Genomic DNA, 23474 nt, shown 5'->3' on the forward strand with positions numbered 1-23474 from the left:
TGTTTAATACCACCATCTTTATCAGCTTCATTACGATTAGTGGACCATATGCGATCATTTTGGGCATTGTACATATCATTTAAATCAAAAACTTTTTCATCTGAAAACAGAATTTTCAGTGTTTGTTCTTTTCGAAAATGGTTTCTTATTCAATTTGCAAATTTAATTTTCTTGACTTTTTGACCATTTGTAAGCAGTGGTTCAACTCTGTGTTTGTATGCCTGCAAATTGAGAGCCTTTTGAAGTATTCTTTGAACACTGGTTCTGGAGATATTGAGTTCATTAGCTAATTTTCGAGATGAAATCCTCTTTTTACGTTTAAGTCGACTTCTGATTTTTTGAATGTTTGCATTTGTTCAAACTGATCTTCGACAACCTGATGGACATTTCAACTCGATAGAGCCTGTCTCTCTTATCATTTGACACCACCGATTTATTGTACGAAACCCATTGACACCCTTAATATCAGCAAATATTTTTGATGGACCATCACCATTTTGGTATTTAGAAAGTACAAGCTTTTGCAAACCTTTAGATTTCATTATCTACAAATAAGATTAAAAACCATAAGACAAAGCCATTTAGACAGATTAATAGAGAATTTAATAATAAATCTTTTTAAAAAAATTCACTATTCTATCTAAAGAAATAACAAAATTATAATAAAAATACTACCTATGCCATTTATCTTGGGCCACCCGTTATTTATGAAAGTATGAGATTTGAAAAACTTAAAATTGCATGAAAATCATATTTCGCAGAAAATACTTTTTAAAAACTTAAATCCAAAGAAAAACAATACAAACTTTTATTCTAAAATCCAAGTTTTTTATCTTTATACTTCAAAAGACCTCTCAAATAATATATCATTGGAAAGAGTATAGAATACCATATAAAAAGTATATATATACTAAATTTTGATTTTTTATTTCATGTTTTTTTCTAGGGGAACCACCTTAACAAAAACCGGAAAGTTATTAAGAAATAATTTTCCCGGCACAGAGAAATTAACTTAATGTTTTTTGTCTTTAATAATTTGAAAAATTAATGCGTCGGGGAAGGAGGAGGGGGGGGGGGGGGAAGGCTTGAATTTATAATAAATAATGCGTAAAGGAGGGAGGTCGTTTAAAGCATACAAGTGCGTACAAGGGGGGAGGGGGTCCTAAATCAGTGGTTTTACTGCGTACGTACTTTATGGAAGCCCCCTTAACGAATTCGTTAAAGATATTTATAAGAACAATCTAGACTTAGGCACAATTCCATTTGCAAAACGAAAAACACGTAATCTAAAATTGGAAACAGAAAAAAGAGTTTACTATTTTAGAGTAAATGCCAGCGAGTTGAACAGAGTAAATCAACACCAAAGAAAGTTATTGGTATTGTGCTTTTAGGAACAAAAAAAAGTGGAGTTATAATGCGACAAATATAGCAAACTTTATTACCACCAGTAGGCTGAAGTATGAAAATTAAGGTATTTACTGCATAGTGTTGATAAGGCCAAGGGGTTTTCAAGGAAGCTGAATGTATGTTCTGTTAAAAAAAAAACAACTAGCGATTACTCTAACAGTTTTCTTCCATGATTCATATATGTTTAAAAAGTGTTCATAGTCACTACCGTTGACGGTACTTAAGGTACCAATTGCTTCCAATCATCTCAATTTTCCTCAGAGAATCGTCATATATATATATATATATATATATATATATATATATATATATATATATATATATATATATATATATATATATATATATATATATATATATATATATATATATATATATATTATCATAGTCAAACATTAATTTGAAGTCGCTTGTGGCAAAAAATTTTGAACTATTTTACCGGATTTTTATAATATTATTGAAAACGATTTTTTAAATGTTACTATTAATCAAAATTAATCGGCAAATTTTTTAACTCTATGAAACTGTAATGTAGATTTAAACAAGCACACTACAGGAAATGTAGCAAGTTTGTCTACATAATGTACGCGAGTGAAACATCTACATTCAATCTAGATAACTAAAAAACTACAAATTTGTAGATAAAATAGCTTTTTTGATTTTATTCCCTTATTAAATTTGGTCGGGCTTTGTATACAAAGCCCGACCTAACTTATTAAGGGAATAAAATCAAGAAGTGACAATCAGCATTTTTTTGTGTTTATCATTTTAGTTTTTAAAAATAATCATGATATCCATTATAGTTTTTAAAAATAATTATGAATAATATTATTTAAAAGTAAAAAAAATTTAGTGATTTAAATGACATTTAATCAACTATCTGTAGCAAAATTATTATTAAACCGACGATGCCTCTTTTCTCTTATATATTATTTTTTATAATACTGGCACGTTTAATTTAAAAAATAGTAAGATTTTGTCACCATTTGAGAACTAAAATATATATAATTTTTATTTAATGTACCTAGCTATTTTTTTTAGTTAATTGAAATCTTTGACAAAATTAATATACAGAATAACCTAAAAAGTCCTTATTAAAAACCTTTTTCATTTTAAACAACTTTCCAAATTTTTATTCAACACGATGTTTTCGAATACTTAAATTAGCTTTATCGAGATTTCGACACGTTAACCAAATATCCAGCCACATATATGCATATTATCACTCAAACCAGAGCCGTGGCTAGGCTCCCCCACACCCCCCAACTGGGGGGAGCCCAGCATTTTTAGGGGCCCTTTTTGTAATTTGAAAATATTTTTTTTTGTTTTTTTTATAATAAGAATATTTGAATATATATATAGTTACTGTTACTATCAATAAAACATGGCTTTTTAAACACGATATTACCAAAATTAAGCAAGCGTGAAAAAAGCAATAATATTTTTCATGTAGAAAAAAAATGTTTAACTCCCGAGGTCCGAATTTTATGAAAAACGCGAGCTTTATATAAATCTGTCAAACCGTTAAAAAGAAACCATTAAGCAGCAGCCACTCGTGCGAAGAAATACATTTCTCTAATTCGCATATTTTATTAGGTGCAAATATATTATTATTTGTATCAGGTAACCAAAAAAGTTCGTGCGGTTTTTCCGTATATAATAAAAGCACACAAAACGACAAAAGTAAGTACATTTATTCATCAAAATAGTCACCATTAGCATCTAAAACCTTTTCCCAACGTAAAACAAGCTTATTTATTCCACTTCTAAAAAATTCTCGGTCCTTTGAGTCTATAAAAGCTTTCAACTCCTTTTCAACCGCGTCCTGGTCTCGGAACTGCTGTCCTTTTAAATAATTTCCCAGGGAAAGGAAAAAATGGAAATCAGTAGGGGAGAGGTCTGGCGAGTATGGTGAATGAGGCAAACTCTCCTAACCAAGGCTTTGGAGCTTGTCCTGAGTCACGCGAGCGGTGTGCGGTCTCGCGTTGTCGTGGAGAAGCAGAACTCCTCTCCTGTGCACCAGTGCAGGCTGCTTTACAAGCAACAGGTCGTGAACTCGTTGCAGCTGTGCTGAGTAGACCAGTCCAGTAATGGTTTGGCCTGTTGGGAGCAGCTCGTAATGCACCACACCAGCTGTAGTCCACCAAATGCAGAGCAAAACCTTCCGCTCGTGGAGATTGGGCTTGGGTGTCTTTGGGATGGGGTCATCGGGGGACAACCAATGGTAGCAACGCTTGGTATTGTTGTACACAATCCATTTTTCGTCGCATGTCAATAAACGATCAAGAAAAGGCTCAACATTGTGGCGTGATAAGAGTGATGTGCAGATCGTAAGCCGTTGCTTCTTGTTGTCAATCGACAATTTGTGCGGAACCCACCGACTCAGCTTCCACGCTTTCCCAATCGCATGCAGATGCAGGCGGATGGCTTCAACACTCACAGCAAACCTCACTGCAAGTTCTTGGCAAGTTTGGCTGGAGTCAGACTCGACAGCGTCCTTCAGTTCATCCTCATCAACCAACAATGGGCGTCCAGAACGCGGCAGGTCTTCGATGGACTCATCTCCCAAAGAGAATCGCTGAAACCACTTCTGTGCTGTGCGTTCACTTACTGTACCTTCTCCAAATGCTGTGCAGATGTTTTTGGCCGCTTGTGTTGCATTCCTTCCAAGTTTGAACTCGTAAAGTAAGCAAGATCGAATAATCGTTGGTTGGGTTGCCATCCTTTCTTTACACAAAACCTTTCCTGTAAGCTCGTTACAAGACTACACTATATATGCAGCAACTGCGCGTGACACACGCGTTCTATTACGCAACAAAGCTACTTGCCTTGTGCAATGTGGGTGTTGTAAAAAATGCTAAAAACAATTCAATTACCAAAAACCGCACGAACTTTTTTGGTTACCTAATATTTAGATTACATATTTCAATGTTTATTTATTTATAAATTATAAATCGTTTTTTATTTTTGGCGATTCACAATTTATCTTGGTAATAATTTATTTTATTACTATGTATATGTTATTACTTTTGCTTTAATACTATGAAATAAAGAGTCTATTTGTTTCAATTAAATCATACGCATTGTTTTTAAAGAAACAAATGTATAGCATTAGAAAACTGTTACGCTTTGCATTTGTTTATTTTAAAGTTCAAATGATTATAAGGCATTATCATTGTCATTATCATTGAACTGATTTTTTTGTTTTTAATATTATTATTACTATTATTATTATTATTATTAAGCATTGTTAGTTTTTTATATATAAAAAAAAAAAAACAATAAAGGTTTCCAAAAATTTATAATTATATTTCGATAGTATATCACGATATAATTATTGGTATGAAAAAAGTGAAAAGTGGTGCCACTAAGAGAAGAGAAAAAGCTGTAGCCATGGAGGAAATTGCCCCAAGCTAACACATTTTTTGAAACCATTAGTTCAGACTAGAAGTGTTTCGATACCAACAGAAACTACAAATAATTCTGATTGTCATTATTTGAATACTAGAGTAGAGTCAGATAGGTTGATATGCAAGTCTACGTCAAATGGCATAACAATTCCGCCTATTTTTCTCAGTGATGATCCTTCTGAGTGGCCAGATAATGTTTCTGACGCACAGAGGTGTGACATTGTTAAACGTGGTTTCAAAACTTATCCCAATCTAGTTATTGCGTTACGAATCATTTTTACTTTACCAGTCACTGTTGCAAGTGCAGAACGTAGCTTCAGCAAGTTAAAACTAATTAAAACATTTCATAGGTTAGTAAAAATAATCTTGCTTCATTATACATAAATACGTGTAGCTTTATTTCTTTGTATTTTTAAATAGGTCAACAATGGTCGATGAACGTTTGTCTTCCTTTGCAATGCTGTCTATTGAGAACGAGTTTGCAAGAACATTAAGTTATGAAGGCATAATAAATAAGTTTGCAAGCATGAAAACACGTCGCAAACCCTTTTTTTGATGGTTTGCGACGTACTTCTATTATCTGCCTAATGCATTTACAGTAGTTAAAGAAACTCTTCACTAGTAACTCTATATTAATTTAACAATTATAAAATATATCTAATTGAATTTAAGCGTTAATTTGATTGCATTTAGTCTTATGAACGGCGACGTTAAAATATGTCAGGTACCCAGCTGTTTTGAAGTAATCTGTAAAATTTATCCACTTTTTTTTAAAAAAAAAAAAAAAAATTGGGGCCGTAATGGCTAGTTTTGGGGGGGGCCCCAAATCCACAAGCCACGGCACTGACTCGAACAATTAACTTAGCAAATAATGCTGAAAAATACTTTATGTCGAAAGAACTTGTCAACTTTGAAAAATGCAAGACAAGTATATTAAGTTGTAAAAGCATTGCAAGCTATTTGAAATAACTTGCAATACTTTAACTACTGCAACTTCAAAAATTCAAAAAACAAAACGCTGTAGTTAAAGTGTGTAAGATATAAAAGCAGTAACTTTCTGATTCATTGACAATATACATTGTTATAGTTACAAAAACTAAAAAATACGTATACAATATAAACCATAAATAATAAACATTTAAATATGCATAATCTAATAAGAGTATAACTTCTTTATACAGTGAATAAGTGCGATAAAAATTCCCTACATAAATAACAAAAAGTCTTTTCGTATCAAAACAGGTTGCCTAAATTAAAAACAAAAGGTGAAATTTAATAGGTTCTATATATATATATATAATCTTTGAAAGTCATTTTCTTGTTATACGATATTTAATAAAAATTTAATAAATACAGCGTATAAACTTTTTTGAAAAAACAAATATTTGTTTTTATTTCAATATATATTATTCGATATTTCGTTGATCTATTGTGATCAGCGTCATCAGGTAACTGAGTAATTAAACTTATATTACTTAAATTAGAATTAAGTAGCAGTATACAATATATACTGTTTTTCGACATCCTAATAACTGATAATTTATTTCTCGTATTTCTAAATATATTTAAAGAGTTTTAATCATAAAATGTAAAAAAAAATCTTACTTTTTTGAAAAAATATATATTTGTTTTTATTTCAATATATATTATTCGATATTTCGCTGATCTATTGCGATCAGCGTCATCAGGTACCTGATGACGCTGATCGCAAAGTTTAAATACTCAATGACAATTACAAGTATATATAAAAACGTATTTTGTGATCAATTCTGTTGTATTTTCTAATATAGAAAATAATATTAAATATGACTAGTGCAGGACATGTTGGAAAAGCTAGTGGAAGAAGAATTCTTTATTTGTTGGGGTACCCTCTACATATACTTTCTCCAAATAGACTTCCTATCTGTGGGGAAGTTTGTCGCAGAATTTACTGGATTAACCAGGTTATACAACTTCAATCAATACATTTTTATCCAAAATTGGATGTCCTCTGGCGAATACAGGCAAGTGGTATGTGTTATGCTAATATCAGAAACGAAATTTCAAATGTGCGCATCAAAAGAGAGCTGGTTAACATTTGGAACATGGCAGGCTTTGATAAAAAATTTTTATTCAGCAAACGGTCAATTAAGTAAGTGACTAAATATAAAAATCTCTTGTTATAAAATTTAAGTATTCTGTGAAAGATATTTAGAGTTTTAAAGATGAGAACATTAGAGATAAGCAAAGAAACCATGAGTCAACACATTCAAGAGCTCTTAGACAAGGCTAATGCTTTGTTTCCTAGAGGCTGTAAAAGAGGATTCTATTTTTTTAAAGAGATGTTTGAAAAGGGACATGGTCACGATGTCCTACAAAAACGACAAAACATTTTTGTCATTTTTGACAAAATGACAAAACATTTGCCTTCAACTCAGTCTGAATGATGTTTTAGATAAGTGGATTCCATTTATATTATATAAGGTAAATAAGTTAATGTATAAAAAAGTGAAGTATTATTACAAATATATATAAAACTTCTAGTTAAAACAACTTTAATGTTACATAATTTAAAAATTGACAATAATTTTTTTAGGTATCAAGTAAGCGTGATATTTTCTCTCTTATTCCGAGCTGGGGGAGTAGATATTGACAGGTTAAACATTTCTAAGTTGCAGATAGCAAGAAAAAGCCATGAAGTTATAGAGAATGAAGCACTTATAGTAAGTGAGCAGAACCTGGATAAAATTAGTGGTTTAAAACTTGTTTTAAACCACTAACCTCATTTTAAAACAAAGTTTGTCAAACAGTACAGGACCGAGGTCAAGATTTTGGAAACAGTAAAAAGGTTGGCAATTGGCGTTTTCTCTCCAGAGTCCGGTTCACTTAGCTTTCTTCTGGGAGAACTTGAAGTACCCTCCTCCAAAAGAAAAGGTTTAGCACTTGGCTATCCAAAGTCTTGAGGGATATTATGACCTAACAGACCAGACCACAGCATTGTGCTGACACAACTCACTCGAACATGGTGCAATTAGAAATATTCCAGTTAATCTATACCTAGTCCAACTCTTTGGCTAATCTGCAGGTATGATATTTTACTATATAAGTTACAGGCATTTTTTTACTTTTATTTTTTCTCAGAGTAATTTACAGAAAGTGATAATATTAAATTTATTTATATAATCACTTTCATTCCAGCTCAACTCAATTTATGCTCGGCACTATGCCACCTCAGATTTTGATGATTTTTGGTATACAAGCTTAAATAAATGAAAGAAAACTTCAGTCCAAATTTTAGTGTCTAACTCCTTACGGTTTTAGAGATTTGGATACTAATTCCCAATCTCTTTATTGACTTTTTTTCAGCGTCATTTATTTTTTAAAGCTAATTGCATAACACAATTAGCTTTAACTTATGAAGTACTTGCTCAATAGTGTTAAAAATTTGTACCTAACTATTTTTTAGGGTGAGAAACTCAAAAATGATTTTGAGCTTCAATATGAAAATTCAATTTTAAAATGGTGTAATACTTTTTATAAGTTTTCTGATGCTCCGTACTAAAAGAAGTATATCTTGAAATGCCTAAAAGATATAACTTTGAAAATTTTTCCTGTTTCAATAAATAACAAACTCCTTATTACAACAAAACTGCAAGTTTTTTTTTTTTGAATCTGATATATTTGCATTGAAAGTTTTATAAAAAAAAAACTAAGAAAAATTGTTATTTTATAATGAAAAAAAAATATTTACATCAATTTTTTTGCATTTTTTAAAAGGTTTTAGAATCGCAGGTACAGTTCTAATAAATAAACTTGTTTGCATTTCACATTTAAAATCTTTATCTTTTAATGAAGGGTTTTTTATTTACGAATCTTTAAATAATTATTTTCAAATTATTTTTCAGAACTAAAAAATAATATAAATATATGAATACTAAAAAAAGATGTTCGATTGGAATAATAAATAAATTTGTCACAAACAAACATATGTGAAATCCAATAATACCAAGAAAGTCTCGATAATACCAAGAAAGTCTTGATAATGTAGAAAAAGACTTGATAGTTAGTTGCTCTGGCATTGAAATTGATGAAAATACAACAGTTTGCTTACACCATGAATATGCTTACTTAAAATTTTGCTCCAAAATCCACATAACATGCTGTGATTCATTTAATTTACACAATAGAAAAAAAAAAGAAGATATTCTTAATTAACCATGAAACTTTTTTTAAGTTTTATTGTAGTCATATATACATGTTTTTTTTTTTTTTTACAAAATAATCACTAAAGCAATAATTTTCACTTATGTTTTTAGGAAGATCTAAAGAAACTAGTTTACAACTTGCTGGAAAATTGAAAAACATTGGTATTAATGTTATTCCTGGAGAGAAGATTTTTCCATCATGTAAAATTAAATTGATGTCATTTAAGGATGATGGACCAGGAGAACCGACATGCAGTCGGTTTTATGAAGATAAAGGTAATGAAGTTACGATAAATAAAGATAATGAAGTTAATGAATTGTTAAAAGAAAACCTCAATTCTTCCTTGACAGCTATGAATATAAGCCCTCTCAAAACGCTTGCTATGAATAGTCATTCAGGAGTTGCCCTCGGTAAAAAGAAATTATTACCTGTTTAAAAAACATTAAAGTTAGGTATTGCAAGGACTTAAAAAAAAATCCTGAGCAGTTAAGCCAAAAAGATTCCTTCAATAAAATATCTGAGGAAGTTAAACGTAAAGCAAATGACATGGACAGGGCGTGATAAATTGATGAACATTTGTTAAAAAAAAGACAGAAAAATGAACTTCACGTTTCCTAACTTTTACTTGAGCAGATGTTGGCGTTTGCTTAAAATTTTTAAAAACAAACGCATAACTTCAGCAATTTTTTTTACAAATAATTATGTGATTGAGTGGTTTTTATTTATTGTAAAAAATAACATATTTATTATAAAAAAAAAATAATTTACTAAAATTTAAAACGCATTTTCAACGACTTTAAAAGAAACCATGCTAATACTTTTTTCAATATCGTTACTTTTAAGTTTAATAATTAAGTACGCAACTGAAAAAAGTAATTATTTTTTAGCATGGTTTTTACATGCGTTTACAAAAGCATGGGAAACTTTAGTTAAAATGAATGCATTTGCAATTACTTTAAAAGAAACCATGCTTAAATATTGCTTTCTTCAAAAGCGTGCTTTTTTTAATTATCTTTAAAAATTTTTTTAAGATTTCCAAAAATATATAAAATTTAATAGAATATTTAGAACTATTATGTTTATTAAAGTTTTCATTTTTTACTGTGCGCTTAACAACACAAATAATACGATATTTTATTATTGAATACTTAATATTATTATAAATATAATATCATAATTGCCCGCACTTTGCAAATACATGAAAAATTGTTTTGAATTAATATAAAATTGATATAATTAAATAAGCATCTTTGATATATCTAATTATTATATATCTTATTAACTAGAATAGAAGTTATTTGAAAATAAAACTCCCTTATAATTTTTATAAAAAATTATTTGAATATTCATAGCCAACGACACTGGTTTCAAAGTGAAGGTGCACAACCATCTATTTCTAAAAAAAAGTCCTCTATATCTAGAATTTCTCTTAAAAAAAAAGAAAAGAGCCTATAGAAAAAAAAGGTGGTGGTGGTGGGGCATGTGCCCTCTCCCAGCCTTGTCAGCATTTGACATACCTAATAAATGAAACATTCGTCAATAAATAAAGAAGCGAACATCAACGTTTATTTTAAAAAAATGATTTGTTGCATCCTGATGAATATACTAATAAAAAAAAAAGAAAAAAAAATGTTAATTTCCAATTGGAATCAAAAAAATTCAATTACTAACACTGGTTCTAATATCTTGATCTAACAAATGTATAGAAAAAGAATTTAATGTGAATAATTATATGGTGCAGATATCATGCAAACTGCTGCAGAAAAATAATATTTTATCTTTCCCTGACAAAAAAAAAAAGAAAGGTATATCTCAATATAGACTGTAAATAAAATTATTGAATTTTTATGCAATGATGAAAATAACAGGCAAATGTATGGTAAAAAGATTTTGTGAGTATCAGCTCACAGATATTCAATAGCATTTGATTCTCTCAAATCTAAGTATTGTATGCTAAGTTTAAAACCAGTTATCCTGATAACTGGTTTTTAACTTAGCATACAGTACTTTTAGATAACTATAAATACTTGTTTTTCTAACTTTTACTCACATCGACCAAAATGGTGCATTACAGTATGAGGATCCTGCTCTCAATTACTGACCAGGAAAATAATAATTAGTTTTTTTTTCTTTAAACATCTTTGTTTCCAACAAGGCGGCAAGCAACCACTAATTAAAGTTGGAAGTTACTGAAAGAAGATTGCAGAGCAAGATAACAATTGACGGACGACTTAAAGGATTGCAAACTATATGAATCAGGAAAGCAAGATGAAGGAAGTGAATTCCAAAGGACTGATGTTCAAGGAAAAAAACTAGATGAATAAGAGTTTTTAGAGCACCTATGAACAGTCACAGAAAAAGGATGAGACTTAATTGAATGACGAGAACACGAGAATGAATATTAGTAGATGACACAAGAAACGCCAGCTCTTTAGAGCAGTACCCATTATAGTATTTGTAGAAAAGAGAAAGAGAAGCAATATTACAACGATGTGATAATGGTTGGAGGTTGGCTGCAAGACCAAGTCCAACTATGTTTACAATACGTTTTTGCACCTTGTCTAAAAAAGAAAGGACATCATTAAAAGATCCACCCAAAATATGGCAACGGAATTCCATACAAGGCTGGATTTGAGATTTATAGAGATAGAGAATAGAATCCGAAGTAAGAAAGTGTCGAGCTCAATAAAGAGATGCAATCTTAGCAGATGCTAATTTTGCAACAGATTTGATATATGTTTTCCAAAAAAGATCGTAAGTAAGAGTTAATCGTAGAAGATTAAGAGTGGATGACTCATCGAGTACATTACTGTTCATAAATATAGGAAGATCTAAATTACTGCTTTAACGATTGGCAGAAAAAAATTGAGTTTTATCTGAACTGAAGTTCATCAGACACTGTGAGCCCCATGCTGTAGCAGAAGTGAGATCTTTTCAAGCTCAAATGCCCCCTCCAAGCAATCAGAGTGTGTTGGCTTCTTATCACGACAAGAATAAATGGTAGTATCATCAGTAAACAATGCCACCTTAGATGTGAGAATATCTGGAAGATCGTTAATGTAAATTAAAAAGAGTATAGGGCTAAGGATTGAACCTTAAGGAACCCCTGAAGTTACAGAATACGAAGAAGAGTGCTGTCCATCGACAACAACTTTTATACTACGATTGGAAAGGAAGGATTCAAGAATCTTAAAGATGTTGTCGGATACACAATAAGAAGAAAGCTTATGGAGAAGACCAGCATGCCAAACTTTATCGAAAGCTTTTGAAATGTCAAGAGCGATGGCCTTAACCTCTCCATCTTTATCTAATGCACGATAAAACCTATCAGTTATTACTGTTAGCAAATCAGCTGTAGAACGAGAAGATCGAAACCCATATTGATGGTCAGAAAGTAAGTTATTAGATTTAAGATGAGAAATTAAGTGTTTGTTAAATAAAGATTCAAAAACCTTGCTTATGATAGGAAGAAGACTAATGGGACAGTAGTTAGACAAATCAGATGGCTCTCCAGAATTTTTGAAGATAAGGATAAAAGATGCCGCTTTCCAGCAGGCTGGAAAACAAGACTCTGATAAGCACTTGTTGAAAAGTTTTGAGAGCATAGACAACAGCTCCGAAGAACACTTCTGCAAGACATAACAGGTATGTTGTCCGGGCCATGAGCTGTAGAAGATTCTAAGCAGGAAATCACTTTAGATACAGAGGCTAGAATGATACGAATGTCAAGCAATGAATCAACCTGTTTATTGGGATAATCAGGTAGAACGCAACTAGTGGAACAAAGAGATGATATTGATGAAAAGTCTTTAGCAAACAATTCAGCTTTGTCTTTAGGTGAGGTGACAAAGTCTGAACCGTACAAGAGAGGTAAAATTAAAGATTTGCCCTTATTATTGATATTATTAAAGATTCTCCAGAAGTCACGAAAGCCTAATTTTTGAGATGATATACGAGATTTCATGACCTGAGAATAGCGGGCTTTGACGTCAGACAAAACCTTTTTACAATGGTTTCTAGCAGTAATAAACAGACGCCTGTTTTCTGGAGAATTGTTTTGCTGATAGATATGGAGGTAACGGTTTCGATTGGCGATTGAGGCAGCACAATGTGAGGAAAACCGTGGAGGAGAGAGTGAGGCTTGACCTGGAATCGTTGAGAGTTATGTAAGAAGCACATTTGTCGACAGAAAGACTAAAGATTTTTACCCAAGGGTCATCACGAAAAAAATCACGGAAAGAATCCCAGTCAGCTTTAAGGTAGTTGTAAGAGGTACGATAATAGGGGGATTCAGGTGATGAAGAAGAATGAGATATTAGTTTTATAGAGATCAAACTGTGATCAGAAGCACCTAAGGGTGAATGTGGAGAAACTGAGCACTGACTAGGATCAGAAACAAGATATAAGTCAAGTAAAGAAGGTAAATGATTCGGGTTGTCTGGAAAGCGAGTTGGAAAGTTGACTATTTGAGTTAGGGATTGAGAAAGGCAAAAGTTGTGGGCTTTGATGCCTGCAGAATCACTGACACTAGAGCCAAGCCAATCAGTGTGATGAGCGTTAAAGTCACTGATAACAACAATATAGGCTGATGAATAAAGAGAGAGGGCTTGGTCAATATGATCAAAAATAACATCAATAAGAGTGCAGTCTTGATATAAAGGAGAGTGATATAGAACAAAGAGAAAGGCGGTAGAGTGAAGTGGTGCTAAACAAAAGCACATGAAAGAATAGTCTGATGATTCAAACGGAGTTTTACAACAAATGGATGAATTCTTACGAATGTAAATGCCCAGGCCAAGCATATGACTATTGGAGTCTTTACGAATTAAAGGAAGATAACCATCAACAATAAGATCGCAAGATGAGACAGCCGAACTTAAATTAGTCTTATAAAGAGCAAGTAGGTCTGGTGAACTTTGCAAGAGATAAGACTCAACAGAAGAAGAGTTACTTCGAAGACCATGAATATTAGTGAATGATAGGTTTAGAGAACTTGGTGATGATGATTTTTTGTGTTTTTGGTACTTTATTCATTTTTAAATTTGTTGAAGACCTCGACTCAAAGCATAGTTAGTTGGGAAAAACTTGCCAGATTTTTTAGTCGTTAAGAGAACATTTAAGTTTATGTATGTTTGTAAAACAAATATTTTTGTTTTACGGACATACATACTTAGTCAGCTTATTTTTTGAACCATTCTATTGGTTCAAAAAATAAGCTGACTAAGTGAAATAAAGTTCTAGAGTATTCTGTTCAAATGTTTTAAAAACTGTATTACTCAAAATTTGTTAAATTTTGAGATTTCTAGCATAAATTGTTTTAAGAATATATTATCAAACAAACTATTATTTTAATACTATGGCTTATTCTTGGAGCCACATCTGCAAAGTTGTAAATCTTTTAAACTATTATTGTTTGTTTACAAAAATAAATGTTTTATATATATTTTTTAAATAGTCAAAATTTTGAAAGTTTATTACATATTATAGATTTTATTAGTATATTCTTATTTTTTTTTATTTAAAAAGTATGTGTTTTTTATGTAAATGTAATTTTGTGTATCTGTTTTTTATTCTAATGTAATCTTTTAAAGCAATTTTTACGATTTATTTTGTAAACAAAAAGACTTTCAACAATAATTGCATTTTCAATGAAATGATTAATAATCATCAAAGATAATAAAACTATTTATAAAATAAACATACAAGAAGTTTCTGGTTATCAAACACAAACATGCATGCAAAGTAACTTGCAGATGAACAAGCACGGCGCCTGAGGTCATGACAGAACACAGATATATATATATATATATATATATATATATATATATATATATATATATATATATATATATATATTCATATATATATACGTACTCTTGAGTACTAAATAGAAGTGGGTGGGGTGGATGTTTATTAATTAATTTATAGAAAATTTTCCCATTCATCCTAAGCTCATTAAGCCCTCCCATTTATTAATTTTTACTTGTTATCAACAAAAAAATTATTTCTCAAAACTAAAAAAATTTGAGTGAAAATCGGCCTTTAGAATTAAAAAACATACTAGTAACAGATAAATATTGAAACGTTCAGTGTAAATTTGGATCTCTTTTCAACTTGAACACTTATATACTTTTTTCTGTTTTAAATACTGATTAAAATTAAAAAGCTTACTCACTAAACATCATTTTTAAAAGAGCGATGTTTCGAAAATATTTGTTCTAAACATAATTTATTTTGTGTTAAGTTTTTTTGTGTTTAAAGTTATTTTCTTTTCCTAGTTTATATTTTTTTTGTAATTGTCTCTCATCGGTTTAATTAATTTTTTTTGCGCTGTTTTTCTGTTTTTTGAAATGTTCTCAAAATGACTAAAAAATCTGGCCAGTTTTTCGCAATTAAATATTCAGGCTTGGTCAGTAATCGAATGCAATTGCTCCCGCTTCTCGACCAAGCCTGCAAAATGTGAAGTTAATGATTAGTGCAGTTGAATTATCAAAGGATTATCACTTATTAACATGCTTGTTTGTAGTAGGGCTAACAAGAATTGCACAATACCTCATTGCCCTTTGTGCCCAGAAGACTCTACATTGAGACATTATCTTGAAAATGAGTTATACTCTCAAGAAGATGAAGATGATGATTATTGTATCGATTACAAACAATGGAAGCAATAGAACGATCTGAGCTAGTGAGTCTAACTGAAATCACAAGAAACTTCATCAATACTCTAATAAACAAGTTACAACAACTTAATGTTCATTCTTACATTGCGCAAAAAGTCAAGCTGCTTTTTTAAGGAAATTAAAAAATAAGTTAAGTAGTACTGAGATACTTGTCCTATGTGATTTCTCAGAAAACTAAGAGTTTGTTGTACAAGATAAAGTTTAAAGTTTTCACTGGAACAAAATTCAAGCCACATTGCATCAAACAGTAATTTATTATAAAGTAAATAATGTCCTTAAATGTAATTCATTATATTTCATCTCAGATAATTTGCTGCATGATGTAGATATGATAAACCATGAGATAAAGTTAACAATTGAATATATTAGAAGCAATATTTCTCACCAAATAGAAACTGTTCATTACTTTTCAGATTGGTGCGATAGCCAGTACAAAACTGCAAACACTTCATAAATATATGCCACCATGAACAAGATTTTGCTATAAAATGTACATGGTCTTTCTTTGCAACAAGTCACTGTAAATCACCCTGTGATGGTATTGGTGGGACTGTAAAAAGACTAACTTTAATTGCTAGCCTTTATCAATCAACAACAAACCATATACTTACAGCATCTGCAATTTTTTATTTTTTCCAAAATGAAATCATAGGCATTAGTTTTTATTACATATCTAAGGAGTCAAACAAGATAATCTGAAGAGATATGGAGCAAAAATATGCAACTGCAAGAACATTACCAGGCTCTCGCAGCTATCATAATTTCATTCCAATAAGCAACACAAAAATTGGAGCAAAAGTTGTTTCTGAACAATCAGAGTACTCATTTGTTTTCAATTTTCAAACTGATGAGTTTATTAAAGAATGCTTGTTTAATATAAGCATTGGAGTGTTTGTATGTTTAATATATGATAACAGTCCATGGATCAGACTAGTTGAGGATATTGATGTTGAAAATAAAGACTTTTAAGTTAGATTCATGCATCCATTTTACCCTTCAAGATCATATTGTTGGCCTTCTAGAGATAATGTGTGCTGGGTTCCATCAACAAACTTTAAGAAGAAGGCCACTACAGACAAGTAGGCTACTTAATTGTGGATTGTGGTTGTAATCCTCTCTCAACTTTATAATTCTGAAACACAAACCTTGACAAACAAGGACGCTGTGCGGAGAAACAAGTTAAGCGCAGTACTACCAGGGACATGGTGAGGATCGAACTTGGAACCTCTTGCTTATGAGCGAGCGTTCTACCACTACACCACTACCGCATAAGGTTAAGTAATAAAGTAAAAACTCTTGTGCCAGGTTCTGCAGCAGATAATTTACAATATAAGTAATGTCATTGATGGTGTTGGGAAATTCTTAAGACGATTTGCAACAAATCAAAAAATAAAATGTTTTCTTTTTTTTGTAAATGCATAGTAGATCTCTGACTGATTCCACCTTTAGCTACATAATTTACATTTGCCATGTGAGCAGACATTTCAAAAACTTTCTTGAAGTTTGAATTAATTTTTTACTGTTATAGTGGTTTCTTGAAAAGATTTTTCTTTGCCTACATCCACGAAGACATCAAAAAAAGATGTCATTCTATCTGCCAACAGATCCTCCGATTTCAACTGTTTAGACTCACTTGTCAACTTTACATGCCAAGGGGTGTCTAACAATGCCTTTCAATGTAGATTTTATATCATCTTTTCTTAAACTGACACTTACTCTGTCATCAAAAAAGATCATCCCAACCAGATTTTAAAAGTGAAATAATTTAAAAATACTTTAAAAACTCTTGTGCCAGATACAGATTTGGCTTCGTAAGTCTTGTTTATGTCAAAGAGTGAAAGCGCCACTAGGAAATTGAGCCCTTTTTAACGACATCAAATTTTTCTGAAAACCTATCCAAAAAAGGCTGTTGCCAGAAGAAAATCTTGTTTGGTTTTCAGAAAGGTTCAATTTCCAAGTGGTGTTTTGACTTAAACAAGACAAGTAAAATTCAGTAAAATTCTAGGATTCACTAGCAGTCTTTTTTTTAAACATCTCTTCCAACAAGGCTGCAAGCAACCACTATCAGAGTTGGAAGTTACTGGAAGACAAAATATGAAGTTTATAAAGCAAGATAACCATTAACAGACGACTTAAAAGATTGCAAATTATATGAATCAGGAAAACAAAATGAAGGAAGCAAATTCCAAAAAACTGATGTTCGAGGAAAAAAACTAGATGAATAACAATTTTTAAAATAGCGCTTAGGAACAGCCACAGTTAAAAGAATAAGACTTAACTGTGACACAGTAAAAGGATGAGACTTAATTGAATGATGAGTAACACAATAATGAATTTTAGTAGATACCCACCACATCCCTGGTAGTACCGCACTCAACTTGTTTCTCTGCGCAGCGGTCTTGTTTGTTAAGGAGTTATAGAGTTGGGAGAAGGTTATAACCACAAGTAGCCTCCTCATCTGTAGAGGCCATTCTTGGCCTTGGGAAGGTGAATTACAAAAAAAAAAAAAAAAAAAAAAAAAGCACCACAAGAGACGCTAGGTCTTTAGAGCAGCGCCCATTATAGTATTTATAGAGAAAGAGAGGCAACATTACAACATGAATCAAGTCTGAAATAGATTTTTTGTGCATAAATAGATTTTGCCATCCATCTCACATCTTGCAACCAGAAAAATAAAAGTAAAAAATGCTGATAATCATTCCTTGACTGCTGTGGTTTAAGAGCACCCAGTAAACACAAAATTTTTTTCTGATGTTCTTTAATATTGGATCTTCAAGCAATTTATCAGTTGCTGTACAATAAACATCTTGGTTCATTGATAGTCATTGTTTTTAAAATCCCTTTAACAATGCAGTTGATGGAAATGCAGCAATAGTGATTCTGCCAAAAAAAAAATCTTTTATCCATACAAGCAGCCTGTTGTCATCTATTCTAGATCCTCTGATCCAGAATAGAGGCAAAATAATGAAAGAACTGCAAAATAATATTATTTAAAAAAATTATCATTATATAAATTTCAAATGACAATAAAGAAAGTTCACCTTCTGTGAGCCTAATTTGTTGACATTTTCATACATTCTTTATATCTCATTTTCATCTTCTTCAAATTGGATTGAATCCATTTTATAGTTTTGTTTATAGTTTATTACTTGAAGAGTTCAGCAGCTCAATTCCAATTCGATGTCAATTCAATTTATTAATTTATTATATTAATTTATTATCATTTTTAAAGTAAAAAGAATATGCCTGTTAGAACATGGATGTTAGAATTCAGCACTCAAGTTAAAATGGAAGTCTGAATTGTAGAGGCCAGATAAGAATCATTGACAATGAATTGTAAATAAAAACTGTTAATATTACTCAATTAGATTGAAATTTTTATAATATGGACAAATACAAATCACATAAGGCAATGACTCTACAAACTTTAATTTTTGAGTATGATTTTTTAGACCACCTTATTATACAAGGGGTAAGTTAAACAATTGCATATTGTAAAGTATGATTTAAGCATTTAGAAAGTTTATTTTATCATTTGAAAAAATGGTGATCATTAAGTTTTACGTTGTAAAAGTTTTTTTTTTTTAAATAATATAAATAATTTTCTTAATTAAAATATACTTTATTAAATTTTCAAATAATACATAGTTTTATCCAAGCATAATTATTAGGTCCAAAACCTGATAGAGCGAGTGTTGTTTTAAAGAAGCACTTGCTTTATTATTTGAAGTAATGCCAACCCGCACATCTTGATGCGTATCATAGCAAGGAGCATGTTTTCTGGATGTGCAAAAAAGTTATTCGCTTGTATTACTATCAATGATAGTTTTACTACTGACATACCTGACATACCTAGATAAATTGATTGTCATTTTTAAATGTCTTGTCTTGCATGATGGCTTACATTTTATTTTGAACTAAATTGTGGAGAAAAATTAAATGATTAACTCCAAAGTGTCTTTAACCCTGGGCAAAGGTTTGCTACATTTAACATAATGTTTTCACTTTAACTAGACTGTTAGGTTTTTTGTTTTATAAATTTTAATTTTTTTTTATTTGTACTGGTACTTCATAAAATTGATGTTTACAATAATTAAATTAAAAAAAACACTTTTTAAAAATATAATTATTCATTACTTTTAAATTAACATAATTATTTTTAACTGCATATTTTTTTAATCAAAATTAATTAAACATAACCCAGGCCTTGCTTTAGATAAAAAATGCTTAATGTATTAGCAATACGCAATTGCAATTTTATTGTGAATTGGATATCAAAAAATTCTCTTTATCTTTTTATTTTTTAAAGACATTAACTCTTATAAATTACTGGAATGATATTAATTACCACAAAACAAGTTAAATATTATTTAACTTGTTTTGTATTATTACTATTAGGAAAATGTTTATTTTCTTTCATTTTTTTTTTTTATATAATTAAATTTAATATTTTATTTAAAACTAGTAAATCAAAAAAAAATTCTTTTTTCAAATCCATGCTTTATGCAAGCAGAATTCTATTGGGCCTAGAAATTCTTTTTTTGTTATCTTTTGTAGAAGGAAAAATTACTGTTACATTTTTAAATTTTTTTTTTTATTAATTCAGTGTTCTTATGGGGAAGTACAAATTAAATTTTTGTTAACTTAATTAACTTTTTTTGGTCAAATTTTTCCATTTCCTTGTATTGTCATCGAAAATGATTAAGTGTGCAAAATTTGAGCAAAATTGGTTGAGAAAAAAGCTTTCAAAAATTGATTTCAAATTTTGTGGCACACAAACATATATATATAGAAAGTAACCTTATATAAAGCATGGAACAAAATTTCATAAAAACAAATTCTTTATCTCACATTTGTATAAATGAATTAAAATATGATAAATTTTTTGAAATGATTATTTCTTAAATAGAGTAAACTGGGGTAAGAGTAAACAGTTTAGCTTCAGATTCAAATATTTTTTTTAAGAAAAAATATTAATTTATATAAATGTTAATTTTTATAAAATGTAAATTTATATAAATGTTAATTTTTATTTTTGTTTTAAAGAGAATTTTTTACATATAAATATATAAAAACTAAAAAAAATATTTTGAAAATTTTAAAAAAATCGATTTTTATGAAGAAAAAAACATTTACTTTTACCCTTTTAATTAGGGAAAAGTAAACTAGTTCATTTTTGATAACAATTTTTTAAGATATTAAGAAAATTAAAACTAAATAAAGATGTTAAGGAAATCAAGCAAAATTAATTAACAATAAAATAAAAACTAATCTTATTAGAAGTTAAATTTATAAAAAAAATATTTTAATCAAATATACGAACTATTTATTAATTAAAAAAAAAAATTTTATCGACAGAAGCAGGTTCACTGCATTTTTTCATGCAAAAAACTCTTCACCAATATTGTATTATTTGGGTAAACACGATTGACAAACCCAAGACTTGCAACTAAAAGCTTCACATTGGTTTTGAGTTGGCAATGCTTCTTCCTAAACTCTGCGACACTTTTTGCACCTCTTGATGTTTTAGTCTTGTCTCCGTTTTTTTGAATGTTGCACTTGCTGAGTTTCATCTGAAGCTTCACTGAAGTGAATTTTGAGTTTCTTTAATTGCTTTGACTTTTTGGCCTCATCAACTTACTTTAGTTTCTCGAGAACCTCAGATGTACTGAGACACTGGCCTTCAACTCTCAGAATGCTGACTCTTTTGATTTTTTTTTGCGTGTCAATATGGTGGTGCTGTAAAACATTTTTCAAATTGCCTTCAAGTCTTTCTGTGAAGTGTTGCAACAATTGATACGATTGAGCAGGAGTCACTGGTGTTGTTGTTAAATTTTGAAGTTGGCGAATCGTTGCAGTATGATGCTGACTGATCTTAGATGATGAAATAAGCTCAGTTGAGGATGATGAAGCAGGCTCAGATAAAGACAATCAAGCAAGCTGAGATGGTACTTGAAATGTTTGAGCAATTTGTAATTTTGATTGATCAATTTTACTTATATCAAGTGGGAATAAACCAGTGCTTTGAAATCCAGCAATTATTTGTGTTCATGTAAATGTATCACCGGAGCTAAAAGTTTTGCTTGAAGTTTTGTCAAGTTGTTGAAACTTTTAGATGCATAAAATTCTGTAAGTAACTTGCACCAAACTCATTTAATGCAACAATACACACCTATGTCTAACGGTTGAAATATGTGGGACATATGAGCCGGTAAACATATGTGAGTAACATGTGTGACAAATCCGTTCAAAACTAAAATGTGAATACCTGTAATTTAAAAAATTTGATTAGTTGATTAATTGATTAAACTGCTCAATTTAAGTAGACCAAACTAATTACCTGGAATTAATTTGTTTGCGGTATGAATACTTTGTGAGCCATTTAATAAGTGTGAGCAATTAGCATGTTTACTCTTCCCTCGAAAAACATTTATATTAGTTTTTTGCTCATAGCTTTTTCCGGAATTAGCAAATTCAATTTTGAAAAGAGAATCTTGATCGTCATAAGATTTTCTACAAAACAGCTTTTTTTGCTAAGTAAAATTTAATTTTAGTTTTAGAAGTTTTGAAGTTGATTTTTGGGTGAGAATTTTGAGGTTTGCTAAGGCAAAATTAAATTTTAAAAAATAATTTTACAAATTTAAGCAAAGATTATTTTTCCAAACACCATTTGTTAAAATTATATCGTTATAAATATAAAACTTATAAACACCATTTGTTAAAATTATATCGTTATAAATATATAATTTATTAAAAAAAAATTGCTGCGCTCTACTTTCGATATAAAAACATGTTTAACTTATGTTTTGTGCAAATTCTTGATACAGCCTCAGAACACGTTTATTTAATATTTAATTTCGAGTAAAAAAAAAATGCTTAGGAAAGAAAACCGAAAAAACTATTGCGATAAAAATGAGCTAATTTTTTTTTAAGAATAAATAAAATTTAAATATTGAACAACATTTTTTAATAAACTTGACAGTTAAGTTAAACCCAAGCATTAACTTTAATTTTAATAAATTTAAGTATTTTCTTAAATCAGAATTAATATATATTTTTTAAATCGAAATTAAATTATATATTTTTTTATCAGAATAAAATTGTATATTTTTATTTAATTACTTTTGAATTAAATTATATATTTTTTATCTGAATTAAATTATATTTTAATGTTTTTTACTTCAAGCTTAAAGTATTAAGGCTTTTCAAGCAAAAAAATTGATTATCACAATAAAAAAAATTAATTATAAATTATTTATTACTACATATAAATTTAAGTCAATTTTTTTAATGCAATCAAAAGTTGCATAAATATTCTTATGCTTTCAAGATGATAATTGTTTTTATTATATATATTTCTTTTATGATTTTTTTTTATTTTTACGTTAAATATAAACAATTTTGTTTTCTGTTCGATAAAATAATTAGCTTAATAGAGATTAAGTTTTTGTAGTTTTTAATTTTATTTGAATTTTTTTCATAAGTAAATAGCGCTTACATCTAACATATTTGCCATTCAAACTTTTTTACATAATCTTCATTCAGAAGTTAATGTGGTTTTTAAAAAAGTGAATTATTTCTTTTATCTTACCGCCTATAGAATAATTTAAAAGTTAAAAAATGATGAAAAGTTGCTTAATGGAAATTGCTCTAGACATTGGAAATGTGTACATAAATTGCCGGCAGCCTAATGCTTTAAAACAAGACCTGATAACCATTATTTTCAAATGCTTTTTAAACAAGTATTAAGGTTTTTTCAATATGTTTTTTTATATCAATGTATTGTAAAAAC

At 29.8% G+C, this 23474-nt stretch overlaps 1 long non-coding RNA gene across 3 annotated transcripts in view; it reads right to left on the reverse strand.

The window, feature by feature from the left end:
• Positions 1–5841: 5841 nt before the first annotated feature.
• The window catches only part of LOC136089345 (uncharacterized), a 40673-nt gene continuing 23040 nt past the window's right edge, over positions 5842–23474 (reverse strand). For all 3 annotated transcript variants that reach the window (XR_010642974.1, XR_010642972.1, XR_010642973.1), the window contains exon 4: positions 5842–6064. This is a non-coding gene — a long non-coding RNA (uncharacterized LOC136089345). The remainder of the gene's footprint in view (positions 6065–23474) is intronic.

The sequence above is a fragment of the Hydra vulgaris genome, chromosome 13 (genome assembly GCF_038396675.1).
Source record: "Hydra vulgaris chromosome 13, alternate assembly HydraT2T_AEP".
Lineage (NCBI taxonomy): Eukaryota > Metazoa > Cnidaria > Hydrozoa > Anthoathecata > Hydridae > Hydra > Hydra vulgaris.